The sequence below is a fragment of the Lissotriton vulgaris genome, chromosome 6 (assembly GCF_964263255.1).
Source record: "Lissotriton vulgaris chromosome 6, aLisVul1.2, whole genome shotgun sequence".
Taxonomy (NCBI): domain Eukaryota; kingdom Metazoa; phylum Chordata; class Amphibia; order Caudata; family Salamandridae; genus Lissotriton; species Lissotriton vulgaris.
This window is the reverse complement of record NC_141694.1, coordinates 536668655-536694191: the sequence shown is the minus strand read 5'-3', so window position 1 is coordinate 536694191 and position 25537 is coordinate 536668655. Positions and strand designations below refer to the sequence as shown.

The following is a 25537-nucleotide window of genomic DNA, read 5'->3' as shown; positions in this document are numbered from 1 at the left end:
GTGGTTCCGTTAGAGGAACAAGGAACAGGAGTTTACTCCCTGTACTTCCTAATTCCCAAAAAGGACGGGACATTAAGACCAATTCTCGACCTCAGGCCCCTCAACCACTACATACAATCAGATCATTTTCACATGATCACTTTACAACAAGTACTCCCATTACTACAACAGGGAGACTTTCTGTCCACACTGTAGGAGAGTAGGGTCTGCAATCCTATGATCACCCAGATTTTTTGCTTTTGTTTCACTGGTTTACGACTTTCTCTGGCTGTGGGCCTGCTAATCAGACCCACAGCCTAACTGCTCTCTCTAAAATGGATTCCATGTACCTTAGGTACATTTCCAATTGGTACTGGGCCACCTTATCAGACCCTGTAACTCAGGGCATAGGTGTACCCAGGGCCTACCAGGGGCTGAAGCATGTATTATGCCACCCCTGGATGGCCATCTAAATCTGACACAACTGGCTGCACGACAGCTGGGGCAAGGTGGTGTAATCACCCCTTGCTTTAGATATAGTATACCTATATCTAACCCTAAAAATGGACACACAGATTCCTATCAGTCACTCCAATGGCAGGCCTTGACAATCCTGAAGGCAGAGTGCTTGGAATCGTGTGAGATGGTGCTCTGGCATGAGCTGAGCCTGTTTGCAGCTTGCGGAACCAAGTCCTAATAGCTGTTCCATGATAACGCATACCATATACTCTTAAGTGCATTATAATCCTCGCGGTTATATGCTATCTTTGGTATCGCTTTATCAAAACATGTCGAGTAAGGTGTCATACGAATTGGAATACTAACCCCTCGCCAATTCTGGCGACGGGGTTAGCATTCCACCCTTCTAGAGGGACACGACATGTATGTAACTGTGAACCCCGGTTAAAGTTAACTCGAGCCTCAGCATCACAAAATGGATGCTGCCACCACAGACACGAGTCTGACCCCCTGCAGCTGGGAGTCCTTCCAGCGAGGGGAGCTTGGACAAAGGGTTTCCTGTCAGGGGCGGTGCTAGCACCATCCCAGACAGGGTTTTGTGTATCCTGGGTAGGCAGGGCTTTAGAGGAAGGTGACTGCAAGTGGCACCCCGGTGCTCACTACGCATCTGCCGGCTAGAACCAGTTCCAGGGGCACACCAGCCCCTGGCCTGGGGAAAGTCCGGCATGGGAGAGGGGTGTAACCACCCCCCTTCCTGGTCCCACCCCTAGGGCAAGACCTAGTCGCGTACCCACCCCTTTCTTTAGGATAAAGGCAGGAGCGGGGACCCTTCCAAATTAGATCATCTTTGAATCAAGAAACTACTTTCTACGAAAGGAACTCTCAACTTCTTCTTAAGATTTCTCCCTTGTGGCTAAGGAGTAGTCACCCTGCACCCGCAGGCACCATCAAGAACTCTGCGGTTTGCTGCACGTCCTTCCTCCGGAATCCGACTGACCAGCTCGACGAGACCCGGCTTCCGTGGCACCTCTGACCTCTTCCTACCTCTACAGCTAAGCTGAGAACCGTAGGTGCGACGAGACCTCGAGGGACCGGCCATCATCAGAACTGCACGACTTCTTTCCAGCACGACCGCCGAGGGATCCTCTGTTGAGTGCTTTAGGGTCCGAGAAGCCCCGACCCTGAGCAGCTCCAGCACCGAAGTCCAGCCCCCCAGCATCCACGAGATCTGCGTGGGGCCCTTCTGCTTTTTGGCTGCTCACCGCGTTGTCTGGCTACTAGCCCGCTGGCTTGTGGCCTTCCCGACGACGCCCGACGACATCACCACTGCTAGTCTGGTTGCTCCAGACTGGCCTTTGCTCCCTTCCAAAAGAGGAGCACCCCGACCCTCCTGGTCCACTCCAGACGCCATTTTAGGTCCACCGCGTGGGCTTGAATTTGCCAAGACTTGTTGCCCAATACTGGGTCCAGCAACGTTGACAGCATCAACCATCGTGGGACAGCTCGCACCTCCATCCTGGTCGCCGACAACGCCTCCTGGTCCGTGAGACTGCAGAGCCCAGCGTCGCCCACTCACCTGGTCGAGGTGACTACCATCCGGTGCCATCCTGGTGCCCATCTGATCACTGGCTAGTGATTAAGAACTTGGTCCCCTCTGCTTTCAGGTGTCATCCATCTTCGATCCAGGCTTGGATCACTTCGAACAATCTTCACTGGTCGCCTTCCAGCAACTCTTTCTTCAGGCTCCTGCGTTGTCAACGAGGATTCCCGACGTCTTTTCAGACCTATGCAGCCGCAGCCCCTGCGCTAGGTAACTTCGGCATTTCGGTGCCCCAGCATAGCCTCACTATCCAAGGGTCCAGATCCACTGTCTTTTTCGACCTACCTTATCGGGTTCGCCCGAGAACACTAACTTTGCTTTTACTAGCTCCCATAGACTTTGTCCCGCATCCCGCGTGAGAGTGCACACTCTGCACCCGAGTCCCCTAGGCCTCCTACTAGTAATCTGAAGGTTCAGTAACGTAGTCCTAGCGATTCCAAAGCCTATTAGTCCAGTACTTACCTGCTAGTAATTTCGCATTCCACTTCCATAGTATATGGTTTTTCGTGCCCCTCGGGCATTTGTGTAAATTGTGCAACTTAAAGTATTTTCATAAGAGTTTTGTTGTGTGCTTAGTACCCTGTCCTCATAAAGACTACAGGGCTGTTGTGATCTAAATAAATACACTGTTTATTTTCATAACACTTGTATGGTGTCCTTTCACTTGGTGTTCAAGGGGTATATGTGATGGTATAACAGCTGGCTTAACACGCCCTCTAGAGTTTAGCCCGAAGACTGCTCGTATCCATGCTACTAGGATAGCTGGTCTATAAGGTTGACTTACAACCAATCACCATAAGGGTTGTTTGGACTGATACATAGTGATCACTAGAATAGTGAGCACTGAATATCAGGCCAACTTCTCATACACATTAGACCTAAAGGACACCTACTTTCACGTTCCAATACATCCTGCGCACAGGAAGTATTTAAGGTGTGTCATACAAGGACAACACTATCAGTTCAAAGTCCTTCCATTCGGGGTCACAACAGCACCACGAGTGTTTACAAAGTGCTTAGCAGTAGTGGCAGCACATCTCAGAAGACAACAAATACATGTCTTCCCCTACCTCGACGACTGGCTCATAAAAGCAAAATCGTTCAATCAGTGTGCACAACACACAAAACAAACAATTCAAACACTGCACAACTTAGGGTTTACGATAAACTACACCAAGTCGCACCTAGAGCCTTCGCACGTTCATCAATATCTAGGAGCTACTATAAACACATCTGTAGCTCTAGCGTATCCCAGTCAAGCCAGGATTCAGAGTATTCACAACTTAGTCTCCCTTTTCATTGCCAGCACTCTCTCCAAGCCAGAGTGTTCATGAAACTAATAGGCATGATGGCGTCTTGCATCTTTATAGTTCCTCACGCAAGACTGCAAATGCGCCCACTACAACAATGTCTAGCTCAACAGTGGTATCAGGTTCAAGGTCAGCTCACAGACCTGGTGTTGGTATACAGCCGTACATATAGCTCTCTGCAATGGTGGAACACCAAAAACTTGACGAAGGGACGGCCGTTCCTAGATCCTGTTCCATAGATAGTGCTCACGACAGATGCATCCCTCACAGGATGGGGAGCCCATCTCTTGCATTATACCACACAAGGTCAGTGGAACAATCAACAGAAACAGTTCCACATCAACCAATTGGAGTTGATAGCAATTTTCCTAGCACTCAAAACTTTTCAAGTTCAAATCCAAAACAAAGCTGTCCTAGTCCGGACGGACAATATGACAGCCATGTATTATATACAAAAACAGGGGGGGGGACACTCTCTCCCAACTTGCACAGAACATTTGGAGATGGGCCATCCCTCAAAACATACATTTGACTGCAGAACTCCTTCCAGGCATTCTCAACCAGATAGCAGATCTGTTGAGTCGCCAGTCACAACAGAATCACGAATGGGAGTTGCACCCACATGTTCTTCAACCATTCTTCCAAATTTGGGGGCATCCACAAATAGACCTGTTTGCCACCCACGAGAACACAAAATGCCCAACCTTCGCCGCCAGGTTTTCACACCCACGGTCAGAGGGGAATGCAATATGGATGAACTGGTCAGGCAGATTTGCGTACGCTCTTCAGCCTCTCCCACTCATTCCACTAGTAGTACGCAAGCTCAGACAACAGTCTCTCAAGCTAATACTAGTGGCCCCCACATGGGCATGTCAGCCGTGGTTCACCACGCTACTAGATCTCTCACTGGTTCCACATCAGAAATTACGGCTCACGCCATCCCTGTTAACACAGAACCATGGAAAAATAAGGCACCCAGAACCAAGCCAACTGAATTTGGCGATCTGGCTCCTGAAGTCCTAGAGTTTGGTTACTTAAACTTGCCACCAGACTGTATGAATATAATTAAAGAAGCTAGAAGACCCAATACCAGAGCATGCTATGCTGCTAAGTGGAAACGGTTTGCAATATACTGTAACAACAATCACATTTATCCACTGGATGTTTCCATCCAAAATATCATTTGCTACCTTCTACACCTACAAAGGTCCAATTTGGCTTACTCCTCCATATGCCTGCATCTAGCAGAAATTGCAGCGTATTTACAAAATAGACAACATCTATCTCTTTAGAGTACCTGCAATAAAAGCATTTTTGAAAGGATTAAAGCAAATAATCCCACCTAGGTTACCACCTGCTCCAGTATGGAACCTAAACGTGGTCCTTACAAGACTCATGGGACCTCCTTTTGAGCAGTTACATAAGTGTGAACTGCAATTCCTAACATGGAAAACTGCTTTCCTAGTTGCCATCTCCTCTCTCAGAAGAGTTAGTGAAATACAAGCATTCACAATGGAAGAACCATTTTTTCAAATACATCCTAACAAAGTGGTTCTTAGACCCAATCCTAAATTCCTGCCAAAAGTGATCACTCCGTTTCACCTTAACCAATCAGTAGAGTTACCAGTGTTTTTTCAAAAACCAGACTCTGTTGCAGAAAGGGCTTTACATACCTTAGATGTGAGAAGTGCTCTACTATACTACACAGACAGGACCAAATCCTTCAGAAAGACAAAACAACTATTTGTATCTTTCTCTCCACCACACAAAGGCAATCCCATCTCTAAAGGAGGAATTGCCAGATGGATTGTAAAGTGTATTCAAATATGCTATCAAAAAGCTAAGCGTACACTAATAGTTCCTCCTAGAGCACACTACTCGTAAACTAGGAGCCTATATGGCTTTCTTAGGAAACTTATCAATATCAAAAGGGGGGGAGATAGAGAAATTTGGATTCGTTTTCCCTTGGCTAATGTTTTTAAACAAAGATAATCCACTCTTTCAAAGGCGGGTGTATTCTCCAGTGGTGGGGAACACCCTAGTTGTTTTGATACCCCCTCACACACCAACAGGCCCCTTGGTGTCATGCTTCATCATCGGGGTCCTCGCACCCCTCTCCGGGGTGCGGCGTGCTGCAACCTACCATTACGTGGGAGCACTTACAAAGACTATGTGTGGTGTGAGTGAGGATTTTCTATGTGAGTGCGTGGTGAGGTTTTATTTTTAAGTGAGTGACATTAAAAAGTACATGGCTCATGGGTTGACAAAAAAATTTATTGGGCCCCCGAGCTGGTGCTATTAAAATTAAGTGTAGGAAGTATAGTAGTATAGTATGCAAAACAATGTGCATCACCTCCTCTTTGTGTGTGTCAACATGTTTCAGTTAAAAAAAAACCTTCTTCAGGACTGGGGTACACAAATCCCCACCTTACTCATGTTTTTCTACTTTTTGGCAATATTTTTATACAAAAAGTGAAATATATAGTGCAGGTAAATCAATGTACCTATCAAAACGCCGCTTGATAGCTGACCTGTAAAGAGAAGAGGATAACAATTTTTTTGTGGTGATCCGCTTCTTGGGAATTTCGCCTCTACTATTTAGTGGCACAATGTCATTATGTGTTCGCCTGGTTCCACCCTGACGTGCGAATTCCCTTACTGCGACCAGAAGCGGATCTGGTGCTGCCTGATAAATAACGCAAGGTTCTTCCCGGGGGATTTCCATGTGATAAACATGACAATCTGAAAGAAACACGTTAGTGTTAGATTCCTTACCTTAGAATATCCCCAGGCGTCAGTCTGGATCCGGAAACTTTTGCGTAGCAGTACCCCTGCGCGTCGGTAGGCGTCGTCTGCAGGCGTCCCCTGCGGCTCCGCGTCCGTCGTCGGCGTCGTGCGCCGTGATGACGTCGCTGGAGTATATAGACGCCGCCTCCGCGCGCTGACGTCAGTTCTTCTTTTTTCCGCGCCAGTGGACGCAGATCTGAAGAGCAGTACTCCGGTCTTTTGATCAAGTTTTTCGATTATTATTTCTCTAATTGTGCCTGATAGGATGCCTGGGTTCAAGCACTGTGATGACTGTGAGCGCACGATGTCGGTCACAGACCATCACCGCCTCTGTCTCCGGTGTCTGGGCCCCGACCACGACGTGGACTCCTGTGTCGACTGCCGGGCCCTCACCAACAAGGCTAGGCGGGAGCGGTCCTGCAAGCTACTGGAGCTCCGGGTGTCGGCCCCACGTCGGGACCGGGAGCGGTCCCGGTCCGGCCGGAGGTCGAGAGAGCGTTCGAGGGAGCGGTCGCGGAGCCGCGCCGAGCGTTCCGGAAGTCGACACCACTCGTCAGGCTCATCAGGTAAGAAGCACAAGAAGTCGGGGCGTCGTCATCGTACCCCCGACTCCCCCCGACGCTCGCGCGATGCGGCCGGGGGCTCGGGTGACTCCAACCCCGCGGCTCCGCGAGAGTCGCCGGCGCGGCCTGCCTCATACCCTCCGGTCCCTGGGCACGGCGAGACGCCTGAGGAGATCGAGGCGTTCCTCATGGCCATGAGGGCGCTCGCTTCTCCGACGGGGCCTACGGCGCCTTCGGGCCCAGTGCTACCGTCTGGGGGCCCTGGCGGTTCGGGTGTCCCTGCCTCGGCGCCGTCGGGTGCTCCGGCCCCGGCGCCGCCGACGGCTCCGACCCCGGCGCCGCAAGGGCCTTAGGGATCGGCGCCGGCTGGTCTTCCGGCCTCCCCGGTGCCGTTACCATCGGGGTTACCCCCGACGCCGCCCCCGCGCGGCGCCGGTTCTCCGGTGCCGGCTCCGGCCGGCGGCGGGGTTCCGGCGCCGGCTCCGAGAGGCGCCGTCCCCTTACCTTCACCGACGCCGGACGCGGCGGCGGACCGGCGTCGCTCGACGCCGGTCCCGGCGCCGATGGGGCCCATGAACCCCGAGGAGCCGGTCTACATCGTTGACTCCGAATACGGAGAAGATGAAGAGTTCGGTGAAGGTTGGGAGGGGTCCGAGGACCCTCTGTCACGCGAGTGCCAGTATGACCCGGACTGGACAGGTGACTTGGGGGATGCCAGTGGTCTGGACGACTCTCCTAACCCTGGTTTGATCTCTCCTCCTTCCGTGGCATCGGTGGAGGGAGCTGCCTATTCTGTGGTGCTGATGAGGGCTGCCAAGGCCTTACACCTTGAGCTCCCCGTCGCGGCCGTGAGGCCTAACATCCTCACCGAGGTCTTCAAACCGCAGTCATGCCCACAGGAGCCACTGCTGCCGTTTAAGGAAGCCTTGTCAGACGTTCTGTTGGGCACGTGGTCCAGGCCCGCTTCAGGTGCGCCTGTTGATCGGAACGTGGCCAGGCGCCACCGTCCTTGTCCGGACGACCCCAAGTTCCTGTCTACCCACCCCACTCCTGAGAGTCTGGTGATCCAGGCCTCTACCTCCCAGTCCGCATTCCCGTCGGCCCCGCCCGACCGGGAATCCAAGAGGTATGACCAGTTTGGCAAGAAGGTCTTCTCGTCCATTAGTTTGGGCCTGCGGTCTTGCAACACCGCTTGCCTCTTGGGCCGCTACACCCACTCTGTGTGGGATACGGTCGCGGAACTGCTGCCAGAATGCCCCATGGAGGTGCGGGCAAAACTCGGTCAGGCTGTGGCTGAGGGCCGAGATGCAGCGAAATATTCGATACGGTGTGGTCTTGATACGACCGACTCGCTGGGCAGAGCTATGTCAACGACGGTGGCGATTCGTCGCCACGCCTGGCTGAGATCCGCCAACTTTTCGGCCGATGTCCAGAATACATTGATGGACATGCCGTTCGATGGCTGTCACCTGTTCGGTGACAAGGCGGACCACGCGCTGGAACGCTTCAAGGACTCCAGGGTCACGGCCAAGTCCTTGGGTCTCTCGACCCAGCGTCAGCAAACGGGTTTGTTTCGTCCCTTTCGTGGCCAAGGAAGGGGCGCCCCCACACGTGCTGCCAGCCACGCGCCGCAACAATCCTTTCAACGCGGTGGCGGCCGTGGTAACCGCCGTGGTGGCGGTCGGGGACAACGGCGGGGTCAGACCACACCTTCCCCCGCAGCATCTGCCTCAAAATCCTCCTAGTCCGTGCTTTCGGCCCCATGTGACGCCAGTGGGTGGCAGGGTTCGCCATCACCACGCTCACTGGCGCACGATCACTTCGGACAGGTGGGTGCTGCAAATCGTCCGAAGGGGCTACTCCCTCCCCTTCGAGACCACTCCTCCAGCCATGCCACCGCAGAACCACCGTGTGTCGGGGGACCACTTGACACTTCTGCAGGAGGAAGTTACGGCCCTCTTGGCCAAGGGGGCCATCGAGCGCGTTCCTGGGCCAGAAGTAGGGCGTGGTTGTTATTCCCACTACTTTCTGGTACCCAAGAAGGACAAGGGGGGCCTACGTCCTATCTTGGATCTAAGTAACGTCAACGGCTTCCTCCGGAAGGAGAAGTTCAAGATGTTGACGTTAGCTCAGGTCTTGGCTGCTCTAGACCCACAAGACTGGATGGTAGCGTTGGACTTGCAGGATGCCTATTTTCACATCCCCGTCCTGCCGGCCCACCGGCGTTACCTGCGGTTCACAGTAGGCCAGGAGCACTTTCAGTTTATCGTGCTTCCCTTCGGCCTTACCAGCGCCCCACGGGTGTTCACAAAGGTGATGGCGGTGGTCGCAGCCCATCTGCGCAGGTTGGGGGTTTCAGTCTTCCCCTACCTAGACGACTGGTTGTTGAAGGCGGGCTCGCCCCAGACAGTCGTCCACCACCTTCAGATGACGGCAGACCTCTTGCACGACCTGGGGTTCTCCATCAATGTGCCGAAATCACACCTGTGTCCCTCTCAAAAGCTCCTTTTCATCGGAGCGGTTCTGGACTCGGCGCAGTTTCGGGTTTATCCTCCGGAACGGCGGGTTCGGGATATTCAGGCTTTGATTCCCATCTTTCAGCCGCTATCCCGGGTTTCGGTCAGGTTGACGCTGCGGCTGCTGGGACTGATGGCTTCCTGCATCCTTCTGGTGCATCACGCCCGGTGGCGGATGCGGGCTCTGCAGTGGGACCTGAAGTTTCAGTGGGCCCAGCATCAGGGCAACTTGTCCGACCACGTCTTGATCTCGGAGGGCACTGCGAGACAACTGCAGTGGTGGCTTACGGACCGCGATTGGGTCAGAGGCAGATCCCTCTTCCTTCCCCAACCGGAGCACGTTGTCGTGACGGACGCGTCCCTCCAGGGCTGGGGTGGCCACTTGGGAGAGGCAGAGATCAGAGGCATCTGGTCTCCGGCGGAGTCCCGGCTCCATATCAACCTGTTGGAGCTGCGGGCGATTCGTCTGGCACTGAAGGCATTCCTCCCCTTTGTCAACGGGAGTGTAGTGCAGGTGTTCACCGACAACACCACCGCCATGTGGTACTGCATCAAACAGGGCGGTGTGGGGTCGTGGACCCTCTGCCAGGAGGCTCTGCGCCTCTGGCAATGGCTGGAACGTCAGGGCGTGACTCTGACGGTTCAACACCTGGCAGGTTCCCTGAACGCCAGGGCGGACGAACTCAGCCGTCGGTGCTCGATGGATCACGAATGGCGTCTGAACTCGGACGTGGCGCAAGGCATCTTTCTGCAATGGGGAGAGCCTTGGTTAGATCTATTCGCCACAGAAGAGAACGCGCAATGTCGTCAGTTCTGCGCGTTGGAGTTTCCAAGACGGCACTCGCACGGCGACGCCTTTCGGCGCGAGTGGAGTTGCGGTCTGTTATACGCCTTTCCGCCTATACCACTTCTGCCCAGAGTGCTGAAGAAGATCAGGCGCGACCGGGCCCAAGTTATCCTTGTGGCTCCGGACTGGGCTCGAAGGTACTGGTATCCCGAGCTACTCAGCATGTCAGTCGGTCCCCCGATCCGCCTGCCCCTTCAGGAGGACCTTCTGTCGCAGCAGCAGGGGACGGTCCTCCACCCGAACCTGTCCAGTCTCCACCTCCATGCTTGGAGATTGAGCGGCGGCAGTTGAGGCCATTTGACTTGCCTCCTGAAGTCTGTGATGTTATTCTGGCAGCCAGGCGTCCCTCCACTAAGTCGGTATACGCCTGTCGGTGGAACAGATTTGTGGCATGGTGCACAGCAAAGGCTGTGGACCCTCTTTCTGCCCCTCTTTCGGAGGTTCTTCTGTTTCTTCTTTCTCTTGCCCAGCAGGGCTCTGCTCTGGGCACTATCAAGGGCTACCTTTCTGCCCTTTCAGCCTTTTTGAGGCTTCCTGATCAGCCTTCTTTGTTCAAATCCCTGATTGTAACTCGATTCTTGAAAGGCATCACTCACATGTTTCCACCTGTTCCGTTTGTGACGCCTCAGTGGGATTTGAACCTGGTTCTAACTTTCCTGATGTGTGCTCCCTTTGAGCCCCTTCATTCTTGTCCTCTCCGTCTCCTGACTTTAAAGACGGCTTTCCTGGTTGCCATCACCTCTGCCAGGAGAGTGAGTGAGCTCCAGGCTCTTTCTGTCCAACCTCCTTTCCTGTCCATCCATCCTGACAAGGTGGTTCTGAGGACTAGACCTTCTTTCCTGCCCAAGGTTGTTTCGGCCTTTCACATCGGGCAGTCCATCACCCTCCCTTCCTTCTTCCCGCCTCCGCATCCTTCAAAGGATGAAGAGCGGCTCCACCGTCTGGACCCTTTCATTTTACATGGATCGCACACGCCAGTTCCGGGTGGATGACCAACTGTTTGTTGGCTACGTGGGTGCGAAGAAGGGACGGGCGGTCTGTAAACGGACCATCTCTCGATGGGTCGTTCTCTGCATCAAAGCGTGCTACTCTTTGGCTCATAAGGAGCCTCCTGTTGGGCTGAGGGCCCATTCCACTCGTGCCACGGCGGCTACCACTGCCCTGGGCCGGGGAGTCCCCTTGCAGGACATTTGCCAAGCGGCTACGTGGGCCTCGCTGCACACATTTGCGAGGCACTACTGCCTGGACAGTCAAGTCCGGAGGGATGGCTTCTTTGGCCGTTCTGTCCTCCAGGACTTTCTGGTGTAGTTTTGTATTGGTTCGCAGACCCACCACCGGGGTTGGTATTGCTGGGGTATGTATTCTAAGGTAAGGAATCTAACACTAACGTGTTTCTTTCAGATGATCAAGTTACTTACCTTCGGTAACGATATATCTGTAAGAAACATTAGTTAGTGTTAGATTCCTTACCGAACCCACCCATCCTCCCCGTTCTGCGAACTGATACCTAGGGTTAAGGACATCCCTTTCAGGGCCCTAGTTTTACATGGCACCAGTGTTGGTTCTCTCATGGCTCTGCGTCTCCTGGCGCGGAAAAGCTGTGTGCAAAGAACTGACGTCAGCGCGCGGAGGCGGCGTCTATATACTCCAGCGACGTCATCACGGCGCACAACGCCGACGACGGACGCGGAGCCGCAGGGGACGCCTGCAGACGACGCCTACCGACGCGCAGGGGTACTGCTACGCAAAAGTTTCCGGATCCAGACTGACGCCTGGGGATATTCTAAGGTAAGGAATCTAACACTAACTAATGTTTCTTACAGATATATCGTTACCGAAGGTAAGTAACTTGTTCTACAGATGGTGTCCACAATTGCCTGGGCTTGGGATAAGTTGAAGTACACAGGTGTCTCACAATTCTACTCCTCGGCCCTGCCGTTACCCAATGCCCGATGGTTTCTGATAACCGGGGAAAGGTTGGTACAGAACACATTACCCACACTAGACATCTCGAAAGTGGGTGATTTTTTCCCGGGGGGGGGGGGGGCATGTTTTTTCAATAGACGAGGACGCACGGTACACTGATTGCACCTTCATGGTTAGATTCCTGTTGACCCGCATGAGATCCGCACTGCGCGCTACCCTCCCCACTTACCGTGCGGAGCCGGACTCTTTTCGTCAACTCACTCTGGTGTTGGAGTCACACGAAGACACACGCCTTATCTCTAAAATGTACAGGGCCTGCGCCAGGTTGTTGCCTGCGAGTGACTCCAGCCTTAGACAAGCCTGGGAGACAGACAGCGGGTGCACCATCACTGATGAACAATGGGTCAAATGCTGAGAGGCCACCAAAGACATTTCACTTAATAGTCGCAATAAGCTGTTGCATTTTAAATTTCTCCGCCAAGCTTACTTCACACCAGCCTTAGCGCATAGGATTGATGCTGAACGACCACACACCTGTTTGAAATGTTCTGCACCGCTGCAAATTTATCCATCTGGCATGGTCCTGCCCACGATTGCAATCCTATTGGTTGGAGGTGCACTATACCCAAGGGAAGATAATTGGACTTTCTTTGGTCCCCGTTCCTGAGATTGCCCTGATGGGATACACTGTACAAATTCCTAAGAAAGTCAGGAAACTTGCGTCATTGGGGCTACTTTTAGCTAAACGAGAGGTGGCCATACATTGGGCCGGAAGTCCTCTCCTAAACTGCAGGACCGGCTGGGTAGTTTGAAACGATGTAAACTCAACACTGAAACATACGCTAGTCTTATGCCAGGGGCATCACGACCGCGGGACATCTGAGGTCCTATTTTGAGACTATGAAGCAAATTCCTGCATCACAGGTGGATGATGGGTTGGTGCCTGAGAGGGTGGGCTAGTGGGGAAGTTTTTTCTTTCTCTGAACTATGATTTCATGTTCAGACTTGTAGGCTCACTTAGGCCGTGTTCCATTACTACACTTTGACAATATTGCTGATAGGGATCTGGTTTGTGATAGGTCTGCAGGCGTTGGGTTGGATTGCTTTGATACTGGACTGGTCCGTTATGGGGTACAAGGTATCCTCATTACTGTGTTTACAGATACCAGGACCATTTTGATTAATATGTTGAATTACTGTTTGGAACGCAATGCGACTTATTCTATAACTGGAAAGGAAAATGCTACTTACCAGTATGTATCTGTTCTTGGCATGTAGAGCTGCAGAGTCCTACACTTCGCAATAGATCGCCAACTGGTTTTGGGCTCGGATGATTGCAGGTTGTTGTCTTCTTGGAAGAAGTCTTTGTAGTCACGAGATAGGCGACTCCTCCCTTGGACAATACTGCGCATGGTCATCGACTCCATCCTCAGATTGTTTTTCGCCATAATGGGAAATGGAGTTAGTAGAAGTAAAGAGAAAGGATGTCCATGCGTGTGCATCTAAGTAAGATGAGTACTGGAACAGATACAAGTCCCAGGGAGGCGGGAGGGCGTGTAGGACTCTGCAGCTCTACATGCCAAGAGCAGATGCATACTGGTAAGTAGCATTTTCCGTTCAAGTCATATGAGCTGCAGATCCTATACTTAGCAACGATTGTGCAGCAGTGTCTCCCCTAGCGGTGGTCGCTTGTATCCGTTGCAGCATTCTGAAATAGTGTTTTAAGGACAGCTTGGCCCACTGCAGCTTGGATTGCACATCAACACAATAGTGTTTAGTGAAGGTGTGTATTGTAGACCATGTTGCTGCCTTGCATATGTCCTCTAGTGGTATGTTTCCTAAGAATTGGTTTTTTTTTTAAACAAAGAGAATCCACGCTTTCAAAGGCGGGTGTATTCTCCAGTGGTGGGGAACACCCTAGTTGTTTTGATACCCCTCACACACCAACAGGCCCCTTGGTGTCATGCTTTATCATCGGGGTCCTCGCACCCCTCTCCGGCGTGCTGCAACCTACGATTACGTGGGAGCACTTACAACGACTATGTGTGGTGTGAGTGAGGATTTTCTATGTGAGTGCGTGTTGAGGTTTTATTTTTAAGTGAGTGACATTAAAAAGTTCCTGGCTCGTGGGTTGACAAAAAAACGTTATTGGGCCCCCGAGCTGGTGCTATTAAAATTAAGTGTAGGAAGTATAGTATGCAAAACAATGTGCATCACCTCCTCTTTGTGTGTGTCAACATGTTTCGGTTTAAAAAAACCTTCTTCAGGACTGGGGTACACAAATCCCCACCTTACTCACGTTTTTCTGCTTTTTGGCAATATTTTTATACAAAAGTGAAATATATAGTGCAAACGCCGCTTGATAGCTGACCTGTAAAGAGAAGAGGATAAAAATGTTTTTGTGGTGATCCGCTTCTTCCAAAAAACCGCAGGTATGGTGACCAGTGGGTACAGGTAACAATGTGCGGTTTTTATAACTGGAAAAAATATCATACTACAGGTGCAAATTGTGCCTATAGTGACTTATAGTTAAAACATACAGACTTCCAAACATTTAACATAAAACACACACACTAGGTTATGGCGAGTTCATAAAGTGTCATTTGTTGTGGTCAAAAGGCTGTATCACCGCTGTTAAAAATGGAGTGAAAGTGAAGCATTTTGATAGCTCTCCATTCATGTAACATGCTGTTTTGAAGGGTTCAGTTGCCTCATGAGCCAAAGTCCAAACGTAGGGGTCCCTCGTGCTAATCTGCTACCTGAGAGAGAAGCTTGATTAGAGCGTTTGCAGTTACTTACATTTTCGTAGTGATGGTTGCGCTGTTCAGGATATCAATACTCAAGAGTTCTGCAAGGTAATTTCTCCTGACCGACCCTTCCGCGGCTCTGCTGAAAGTGCCAGGATGGTGTCGGGCGGGCTTTTTATACCTTATCCGGCTTCAAAACTAATTAGTTGGGGGGCGCTCCGCCCCCCCTGCCGGATGGAGGCAGGCTAACAACAGAGAGCGGCACACAGAGGCACCGACGGCAGCAGCAGCAGAAAGTGATCCTCGGCGCGGGCAGGCGGGGACGGCCGGCCAGGGGAGAGGCAGGCCTGAGCCCAGTGTGAGCGCAGGGCGGCGAGGCGGCCATCGCAGCCAGGCCTCCGGGGTGCGCAGGGAGGCACTGCCGGCCGCACCCGTCCCGGCACCCGGGCACTGGTCGGCTGGGACAGAGAGGCTGCTGCTGCTCCACCGTGACTGGCTGCTGTCACTGTCAATTGGGCTTTTGGTAGCTGGTAGAGTGCGGCTTCCTCTTATGTTTACATCTGGTTCCTCTGACTCTGTAGCATGGACTTCAGTGATCCGGACATTCTGCGAGCATGGAGAGCTTCAACCACGATTGGGTTCAGCTTCCCAGGAACATGATAGAAAATACTATGTTTGAAGAGGAGCCCGACGTTGTAGACTTGGCCAAGGAGCCGAGCTTGCATCCCTTGGAGCCTGATGACGTAGAGTACGAGCCAAGGAGTTCCCGGTTATTAGTATGTGGCCTCGGCGAACATGAAATGGATAAAGATGAGGAGGACTATGAATCATCAGCAAAATTGTTGGGCCGGTCATTAATGAATAGGAGCTCTGGTTTGCGTAACAGTGCATCAGGATATACTCGGCAGGGCCAAGATGGATCCTGCTCCCTGCCCTCTGCCAGGACAATGGTTGTCTCGGTAGTCATTCTTGTGATCATAGTGTCTGTAGTAATGGTGGTGTATCTACTTCCCACATGTACGTTTACCAAAGAAGGCTGCCATAAGCAAAATCATACAATGGAACTAGTGTATCCCATTGCGAGTAATGGGCAAACATTTCCTTGGACAAAAAGTAGACTTCCAAGTGATCTAAAACCACTGAGTTATGATCTTTTTTTACATCCAAACCTGACCACTATGACATTTACGGGTTCTGTCAGTATACAGTTTTATGTCGCAAAGGCTTCTAAGAATATTGTACTTCACAGTTCAGGTCTTTCTATCTCCAAGGCAGTGCTCTCTTCTGTACCTGTAGGACAGTGGAATCCAGTTACAGTTTTGGAGTATCCAACCTTCGATCAGATTGCAGTTGTACTTTCTGAACCTCTACGTGAAAAACAGAACTACACATTGAATATAGAATATGCTTCTAATTTGTCAAATACTTATTATGGATTTTACAAAAGCAAGTACAAGGATGAAAATTCAAATGAAAGGTTGCTTGCAGCTACTCAGTTTGAGCCTCTGGCAGCAAGGAAGGCCTTTCCCTGCTTTGACGAACCAGCATTTAAATCCACCTTTGCGATCAAACTCTTAAGAGATGAGAAGCACATAGCTCTGTCCAACATGCCAAAGTTTGTGACTACTCAATTACCAGATGGGACTGTTAAAGATGAATTTGCCACAAGTGTAAAAATGAGTACTTACCTAGTAGCCTTCATTGTAGCCGATATGAAGAACATCTCCAGTATGACTGATCAAACCATGGTATCTGTTTATACTGTACCACAAAAGATAAACCAGGTTCAGTATGCCCTCGAAACAACAGTGAAGCTTCTTCAGTTTTGCAAGAAAATATTTGTAGTCCCTTATCCACTTGAAAAATTAGATCTTGTGGCTATTCCTGACTTCCAGGCGGGAGCAATGGAAAACTGGGGTTTAATAATGTTCCGCGAGACCACCCTGCTGTACAATGAGAGCACATCTTCCATTCTGGACAAGCGGATGGTCACTGCAGTGATCGCTCATGAGCTTGCTCATCAGTGGTTCGGAAACCTGGTGACCATGGAATGGTGGAACGATCTGTGGCTCAACAAAGGCTTTGCGACTTATATGGAATATTACTCTTTGCAAAAGGTCTTTTCGGATCTTCAGGCTGATGATGATTTCTTGGACGTGCGGTTCAAAGCCATGATGAAAGATACATTGAATTCTTCCCACCCAATCTCCTCAGATGTACAGACACCAGAGCAGATTGAAGAAATGTTTGACGTCCTTTCCTATCTGAAGGGGTCTTCTATTTAGCTGATGCTGCAGAACCTTCTGTCGGAGGAAGTGTTCACAGAGGGCATAAGGACCTACCTTCATGATCACAGCTATGGGTCCACCAAGAGCGACGACCTGTGGGACAGTATGAGCGAGCACACACCAGATCTGGATGTAAAGGAGCTGATGAGAACATGGACCACTCAGGAGGGGCTTCCACTGGCAACAGTCACAAAAAAAGGATTGAACATCACTGTACAGCAAGAGCGATATCTTCGTAGCTCGGATTCAAGCATGCAGACACCAGGCGCCATATATTTGTGGCATATTCCACTAACCTACCACACTAATAGCTGCCATATAGACTCCTTTGAGTGTTCCAAAATGTTGATACTGACGAAGGAGAAGGATACCATCATACTTACAGAGGATGTGAGCTGGATAAAATTCAACGTGGACATGGATGGGTACTATTTGGTGCACTATGGAGAAGAAGGCTGGAAAGCCCTGGGTGAACAATTGCAGAAAGATCACACTGCCTTCAGCTACAAAGATAGAGCCAACATTATCAACAACATATTTGGACTATCTGGAATAGGAAAGGTTTCCCTGGAGGATGTTTTTAATTTGCTTACTTATCTTGGGAAGGAATCCTATACTGCTCCCATCACTGAAGCACTATTCCAACTCGACCTCATCCACAGCCTTGTAGAAAAACGGGAATTGTTCCTTCTTTCAGGAAGAGTGGAGCAATACATCTTGAGGCTGCTGAACGGCACCATTAGGAATCAGACTTGGACTGATGAGGGAACCTTATCCGAGTGAGAGCTGCGAACCAAACTGCTGTCCTTCGCCTGTTCCCATGGCTGTGAGACTTGTCAATCAAAGGCCCTTGAGCTGTTCAACGAGTGGAAGGAATCTAACAGGACCATGAGTCTACCTACAGATGTTATGAAGATAGTGTTTAAAGCTGGTGCAAATACCGAGGAAGGCTGGACAACACTGCTCAATGAGTATAGGTCTTCATTGTATGAAGCTGAGAAGACCAAGCTACTGCAAGCCCTAGCAAGCACGGAAGATGCCAAGAAACTGATATGGTTGATGCAGGAGGGCCTTGAAGGGGACGTCATCAGGGCCCAGGAGCTGCCACGACTCCTAGCAACCATCAGCAAAAGTGTGACGGGGCACTTGTCCTGGGACTTTGTGAAAGATAACTGGGATGCCCTCACAGTGAAATTCCAACCTGGGTCCTTCAGTATCCAGAGTATTGTAACTCGGACTACCGCACAGTTCTCAACAGCAGCCCACCTCCAAGAAGTCCAGTCGTTCTTTGCCTCCACCAAGGGGAAGAGCTGTGAACTTAACTGTGTTAAGGAAGCCATTGAAACAATCCAGCTCAATATCCAGTGGATGGAGAGGAACCTGCTGATATTAGAAAGAGTACTGTAGCAAGCACAACACCTGCAGTGTGCAGCTGGCCAAGTCTTGAGCGCTCGTGGACTATTGCTCTGTTGCTTTTGCAAAAGCAGGACTGGCACCAGATATTGCTGCAACAAGGTTTGCACTATTAAGGAATCTAGTTGGCTCAGGGCAAAAAAAAACTTTTCTGTGTGCACGTGTGTATATGTTTGTACCGGGGCTACATATTTATTTATTGTAAAATTATGGTTTAATGCAAGGTTGTGGAGGGAAGCTGCTGCTTCTTGGATGATGTCAATGATTTTGTTTTTGATTCATCGATATTTTCATGGTAGAAAAAGAGGAGCCTGTGTTGCTTGCAGCTGATTTAGCCTGTGGGTAATAGTGGCACAGTGGAGTACTATAAGCGAGGATTCATGACTGTGAGTGCAACTGCAGTACACTATTTGCAGATCCATGGACAATAATTTGATATTCAGTCTTGCACAAGATCTGCTATGGTACAGCCTGACAAAGTAAGACTATACACTGTATTTCTGGGTTTTCCCACCAGATGTATTTTTGGGTAGCTGTCAGAACTTGTATATTTTTTCAGTAGTCTTGGAGCTGCTCTCAACCTTGCATCAAGCCTACTACCCTTTACCTAATGAAGATAAGTCTTGATTCTTCTATTCTGTAGTGCCTTGCATTTCTTTTACTTTTTGTTAATATGAACTGGCGAGTTTCTAGTAAACTGCATATGTCACCAGAATATAATTCATGTCAAGCAACATTACTGGAGACTATTGCTTCATTCACCACACAAAAGCTGCTTTGAAATATTTATACTTGGCCTGCTTGTGAAGCCCATCTTAATAATAAAATGCCATTTTTATTTACCATTTTTCAAAAACCTAATTTCAGAAATGTTTTAGTTCTTATCTGCAGCTGTGTTAATTGCTATTAAATACGGAAAATAGCAAAACAAATGTGTGCAATGTTGTGAGCTCTCATACTTGCTGTGTGTTTGTCTGAAACACATTTTTTCCTATGCAAAGGCGTTCATAGTCTAGTTTGTAGATACAGCCGTGTTTGGTAAGATGAACTCCTGCTCTTATATGTTGGTGCCAGTGAAGAAGGGAACTAGGTCTTAGCAAATAGTGATCTGGTGGCAGGTGTCCAGTTAAAACAGACTTCCTATTTTGATTACGGAGAAATTTGATAAAGGTACTATTGCTCTTAAATCATATTTGTCCGCTAAGTGGCCAGGTATGTATCCCTCGCCTGAAACCAAGGGCAAAAGGAAAGGTGGATCTTGGTCCGTGTCATGCTGAATATTTTTCTTTCACTTGAGTAGACGATCCTTTACCAAGAATGTAGCTGTAGACTGGTCCATTTATTACCTGGACAGGAATTAAATTGGTGATTGTTTTTGCTTTACTCATCTTTAATATAAAAGTACATTCTTTGTGTTCTTTTCTTTTTTCCTACAAGTGTGAAGTTCTTTTTCACCATCTAAACCTAATAGAGTTTTTGATAGTGGAGCAGATTTATGTGTATACAGACACTGTTTTCTCCGTTCTATTGCTCTAATAGAAATAGAAATGTAACATCTATTTACTTCAAAGGCAAAACCTTTGGATTCTGGAGAAGAGTTAGAAGACTTTGGTGTCCTCCTAAAACATATGGCAGCATGCTGAAGAGGTGTGTACACGCTTGGCATGCATGCACAACAATAGGCTCACCTAGGTAGTTACAGATGAAAAGGAAAGCGATCATCCAAACCAAAGCTTGTTCATGGTCTTATTCAGGAAGAAGTTCATTCAGAAGATGAATGTAGAATATGGAAACTGATACTTGCCCTTCACCAAATGTAGTGTGTCCAAAACTGAACTTAAACAAGAATTGCACTGTGAAGCAAATAGCAAAAATAACTTGTCATTTGGTTGTAAAAGGTCTGCCATTATTTGCAACTGTATTCAAATTAATTTCATTTTGGACCTTAGATAATTGCCTAAACTCTGGATTCTCAGATCCGGCAGCAGCTCAAGATCTCAGCCTGTTCATGTTTTGTTTATTGTGATGTGGTGGTCTTAGGTACGTTGTTTAAATATAGGTATAAATTGAGATTGCAGATGATTATGGCACAAGAATATTTTTTTATTTAGCTGTCCCCTTGGTATTTAATGATACTAGTCTAAATTTGGAAGTGATGAATTGTCATGTTTCCTACATTAGGAGATCTGAAATTGGCTCACCCAGGTCAAAAGAGCCATTCATTTTGGGTATGCACTGTGCCTTGGCAGCCAGAAGAGGTCTGCTGGGGGCCATCAGTATAATAATTTTACTTTGTTCCCCTCTCTTGAGATTCTATGTACTTTTTATGGAATGTGAGATCCAAAATTCTCTCTAGGCCTGCGGAAAATCCTCCTACTTGTTATTTTATATGTGGTGTCATTCAAATGTGGATCTCTGAAAAATAGACTTTTGCATCGGTTCACGCTGCTTTTGGCTACTTTGACTGTTTATATTTACATAAAGCAGTCTTGGGCCTTTTTACAAATTAGTCTTTTCCCTTGCAAATTCAGTCATTTGATATTTTTCATTTTGTAGCTTTAATGAATGAGGAAGAAGGGTGACTTGTAAGATTTATCTAAATATGAAATAAGACACTTGGAAGTTGGTGCAGGAAAGTCAGTTTGCTTTGTGTAACTTTTTCACAAAGTTCTTCTATCTCCAGGAGGCTTCCAGTGATCCATCACTTTGATCGTAAAAGAAAGACTCTTACCAGTGCACAGTGAGGCCATTTCTAATTTGTGTATAATTTGGGGACGCACTTTAGTGATGTAATACATTTGATATGTTATGAATCGCTGCTTTGAGACAAGAAATTTGCACAAACTAAGCTCAGAATGAAGTTCTACATTAGCCCTTTAAACTGAATTATGCCATTGCCTTTGATGTACAACTGTGTCAGGGATCTTTTAAAATAATTTAATTCATCAAAAGCCTGAAACGGCATTGTCTTCAAAACAAAAGTATGGAAATATTTGTTTTACACATTTAGAGTGTGCTTTAGTTCATAGACCATTTGACATTTCATGAATGAACTTCAATAAGCTATCAAGATAGTGTAATGAGTGTGTCACCCATAACAATGTTAAACATTTTTGGCACTTTTCTTTATGGCCTACATTTATTTTCTCATCATTGGTGAATACGAGAGTTAAGTCCTTTACTGGATCCTTTTTAGGTCTCGGCGTCAACGCGCGGAAGCGCGTCTCCGCCGAGATCTTTTGTTAGCGACTATGCTCCCCAGGAGACAGTCCCGGCCGCGCGCATCCTTCCAGGCGATTTGTAACTGGAACGCGCGCTGTGGCCAGGCGCTGTCTCCTGGGAAGTGCAAGCACCACACACGCATGCGCATACACACACACACAAGCGCCCATGCACGCACGCACATACATACATACAGAGACACCACCCCTGACTCATACACACACGCGCGCACACACACAAGTGCACCGAGGCCCCCCCTCCCCCTCCCCCGCCGTCACCGTCGCACACATACATACACACACACACACGAGCATACACACACACAAGGGCACCAATCGCGCTCCAGCCTTTTGGAACTTACCTTACCTCAGCACGCGGCGCCCAACCTCCTGCTGGCGCAGCCCCGGGGCTCTACACCGCTCACAGGAGCCCCGGGCCGCGAGACGCAACGACTCCGCCTGCCTCCTCTTCCGGTCTGAACGTGGCCCCGCCCCCGTCACAGGCGACCGTGCCTGACTTCCGGGGCGGCCGCGATACTAAGAAAGCTTTTTCAGAAACTATGTAGGAGCGTGATTGGAGACCCACAACAGCAAATAACCCAATCACAAACACGCTGGTACATTGCACAGGCAGAATCTACTACATTAACTGATGCAAATGAAAAGCATCTTTGCTTCTACTTCAGGACGTACAACCATTTTCAAAATATTAAATGACCTAAGTCTACTTAAATTAAAACGACTGCTCTTTCTGCTGCAACACTTCCAAGGTGCTCCAAGATGTATGTATGTCAAGCTTTGCATGCAGCCTGTACAAAAGTCCCTGCAGGTTTCAGATACAAAAGGCAGTGAGCGGGCTAGGGTGCTAGTATTATCTCTACCTGGTGGTGAGTGGTGAGTGCAGAGTGGTGAGTGCAGAGTGGTGAGTGCAGAGTGGTGAGTGCAGAGTGGTGAGTGCAGAGTGCAGAGTGCAGAGTGGTGGTGAGTGCAGAGTGGTGGTGAGTGCAGAGTGGTGGTGAGTGCAGAGTGGTGGTGAGTGCAGAGTGGTGGTGAGTGCAGAGTGGTGGTGAGTGTGCAGAGTGGTGGTGAGTGTGCAGAGTGGTGGTGAGTGTGCAGAGTGGTGGTGAGTGTGCAGAGTGGTGGTGAGTGTGCAGAGTGGTGGTGAGTGTGCAGAGTGGTGGTGAGTGTGCAGAGTGGTGGTGAGGGTGCAGAGTGGTGGTGAGGGTGCAGAGTGGTGGTGAGGGTGCAGAGTGGTGGTGAGGGTGCAGAGTGGTGGTGAGGGTGCAGAGTGGTGGTGAGGGTGCAGAGTGGTGGTGAGGGTGCAGAGTGGTGGTGAGGGTGCAGAGTGGTGAGTGTGCAGAGCATTGTGTGCTGTTGAGTGCAGAGTGCTGTGTATTGGCAATGGTAATGACAATGCCCATTTATTTTTGATTTAAAGAAAAAAAATGTCACGAGCAATGCCAATAGCTCTACCTTTAATGATGCCGAGACCATTGCATTGCAAATGCTTGTTGTGCAATATTCATGTTGAGCAAAATTCTCAAGACGTTCTTCTTTTAGCCAGTCCTTCGCATTTGTGTTATTGCATGAAACGGGCGCTTTAAACAGTTTAAATTTTTAAAGCTGGCCATTGTGTTGCGAGAAAGTCTGTACAATATTTAAATGTATTCCCATCACAGACATGCCTTCAAAATTAGTTTAGTTATCATTGACTGTTCTTTTGAAAGACCCTGTGCCACGTGGTGAATTATAACAAGTCACGCCTTTGGTGTGTATGCGCTTCTTTGCATTGTCCATATGATGCTGGTCAATTCATAAGTCTTTGCTTTGTTTTTACAGTTTAATATGCATCTCCGTTTATCAATAAAAGCATGTCCAGTGTACATTTAGTTCATCATTCAGGTTTTGAAATGTAGTGTTAACACATTACTGAGAGTTCCTCAATAAGGCCCACTCATCGGGCAGTGGTACCCCGGTGACATCTGCTTCCCTTAACTGTTTTGTTTGCACTGTGACATCTTTTCTAGAGTTGGAATCCGTTTGGTTCCATGAGCTGTCATTCTTCAGAACAGCGACCTTTTTTTTGTACAAATTCCAGTGCTTTGCACTGTTCCTTGCTCCTCCTTGTAAATATTGCTGAATGGGGAATTTTTAGAATTTACAGTAAGAGTAGAAGATTCAATTAACAATGATTTACAATACATTTTATTTTCAAAATAATCTACATGCAAAATTGTTATGCAGCCAAATAAGCCGTAAATCTTTTTTCCTTATTGAGTTACAAGATGATGTACCGTATATTGCTAGGTTTTTGTTACGAAAATAATCCTGTTTGAATAAAACTAATTAGTTGATTTGTTAATTACGGTATCCGGTATAGCCCTATATGGATTGTCGGTTCTGCTCGCGTCTCCGAGGTAGTGCATCCCGCCAGTGCGCATGCGTCTAGCGCGTGTATCTGTACTGCGCATGCGTGCAGGTCGAACACATCAAGTGCTGCTCTCTGAGATCTGACTGCCAGTTCGTCTGCGAAGGGTGGTGATAACCCCTTGTGATACATTAAGAAGTAAAAACGAATGTCATCTGAACCTGAATTAATCCAGAATGTTGTCTTGTGTATAGTTGTGCGCGATAACGTTGATTCAGTATCAATTTCACCATTTACTTCATTCTAATGTTGGGCTGGTATTGGTTCTGCAAGCCTCATATGGTATACACCAGTGACAAATTTATGGGCTACGGCTCATTGTTTAATGCCCAATTCCCCTATAGGGATTATAATAAGGGGTGCTGGTGTCCTAATAACCAAATTACGGAAGTGATCTGGGGCCTGACTTTCTTAGGAATTTGTACAGTGTATCCCATCAGGGCAATATCAGGTACGGGGACCAAAGAAAGTCCAATTATTTTCCCTTGGGTAACGTGCACCTCCAACCAATAGGATTGCAATCGTGGGCAGGACCATGGCAGATGGATAAATTGGCAGCGGTGCAGAACATTTCAAACAGGTGTGAGGTCGTTCAGCATCAATCCTATGTGCCAAGGCTGGTGTGAAGTAAGCTTGGCGGAGAAATTTAAAATGCAACAGCTTATTGCGACGATTAAGTGAAATGTCTTTGGTGGCCTCTCAGCATTTGACCCATTGTTCATCGGTGATAGTGCACCCGGTGTCTGTCATCCAGGCTTGTCTAAGGCTGGAGTCACTCGCAGGCAACAACCTGGCGCATGCCCTGTACATTTTAGAGATAAGGCGTGTGCCTTCGTGTGACTCCAACACCAGAGTGAGTTGACGGAAAGAGTCCAGCTCCGCACGGTAAGTGTAGAGGGTAGCGCGCAGTGCGGATCTCATGCGGGTCAACAGGAATCTAACCATGAAGGTGCAATCAGTGTACCGTGCGTCCTCGTCTATTGAAAAAACATGCCCCCCCGGGAAAAAATCACCCACTTTCGTGATGTCTAGTGTGGTCAATGTGTTCTGTACCAACCTTTCCCCGGTTATCGGAAACCATCGGGCATTGGGTAACGGCAGGGCCGAGGAGTAGAATTGTGAGACACCTGTGTACTTCAACTTATCCCAAGCCCAGGCATGTTTATCACATGGAAATCCTCCGGGAAGAACCTTGCGTTATTTATCAGACAGCACCAGGTCCGCTTCTGGTCGCAGTAAGGGAATTCGCACATCAGGGTGGAACCAGGCGAACACATAATGACATTGCGCGACTAAATAGTAGAGGCGAAATTCTGGCACATTGAACCTGCCCCTATCTTACGGTAGTGTCATAGTAGCCCATTGACTCGCGATCGTCTCCCACCCCATATCAGTCGAGTCATGAGTGTCTGCAGGGTGCGGAAGAATCCATCAGAAAGGGGGATCTGGATGT

General features: G+C 48.9%; 1 protein-coding gene and 1 pseudogene across 2 annotated transcripts in view; both read left to right on the top strand.

The window, feature by feature from the left end:
* The window catches only part of PHIP (PHIP subunit of CUL4-Ring ligase complex), a 2330659-nt gene that overhangs the window by 936380 nt on the left and 1368742 nt on the right, over positions 1-25537 (top strand). The window lies entirely within an intron of this gene.
* LOC147707518 (leucyl-cystinyl aminopeptidase pseudogene) lies at positions 15201-18565 on the top strand (annotated as a pseudogene).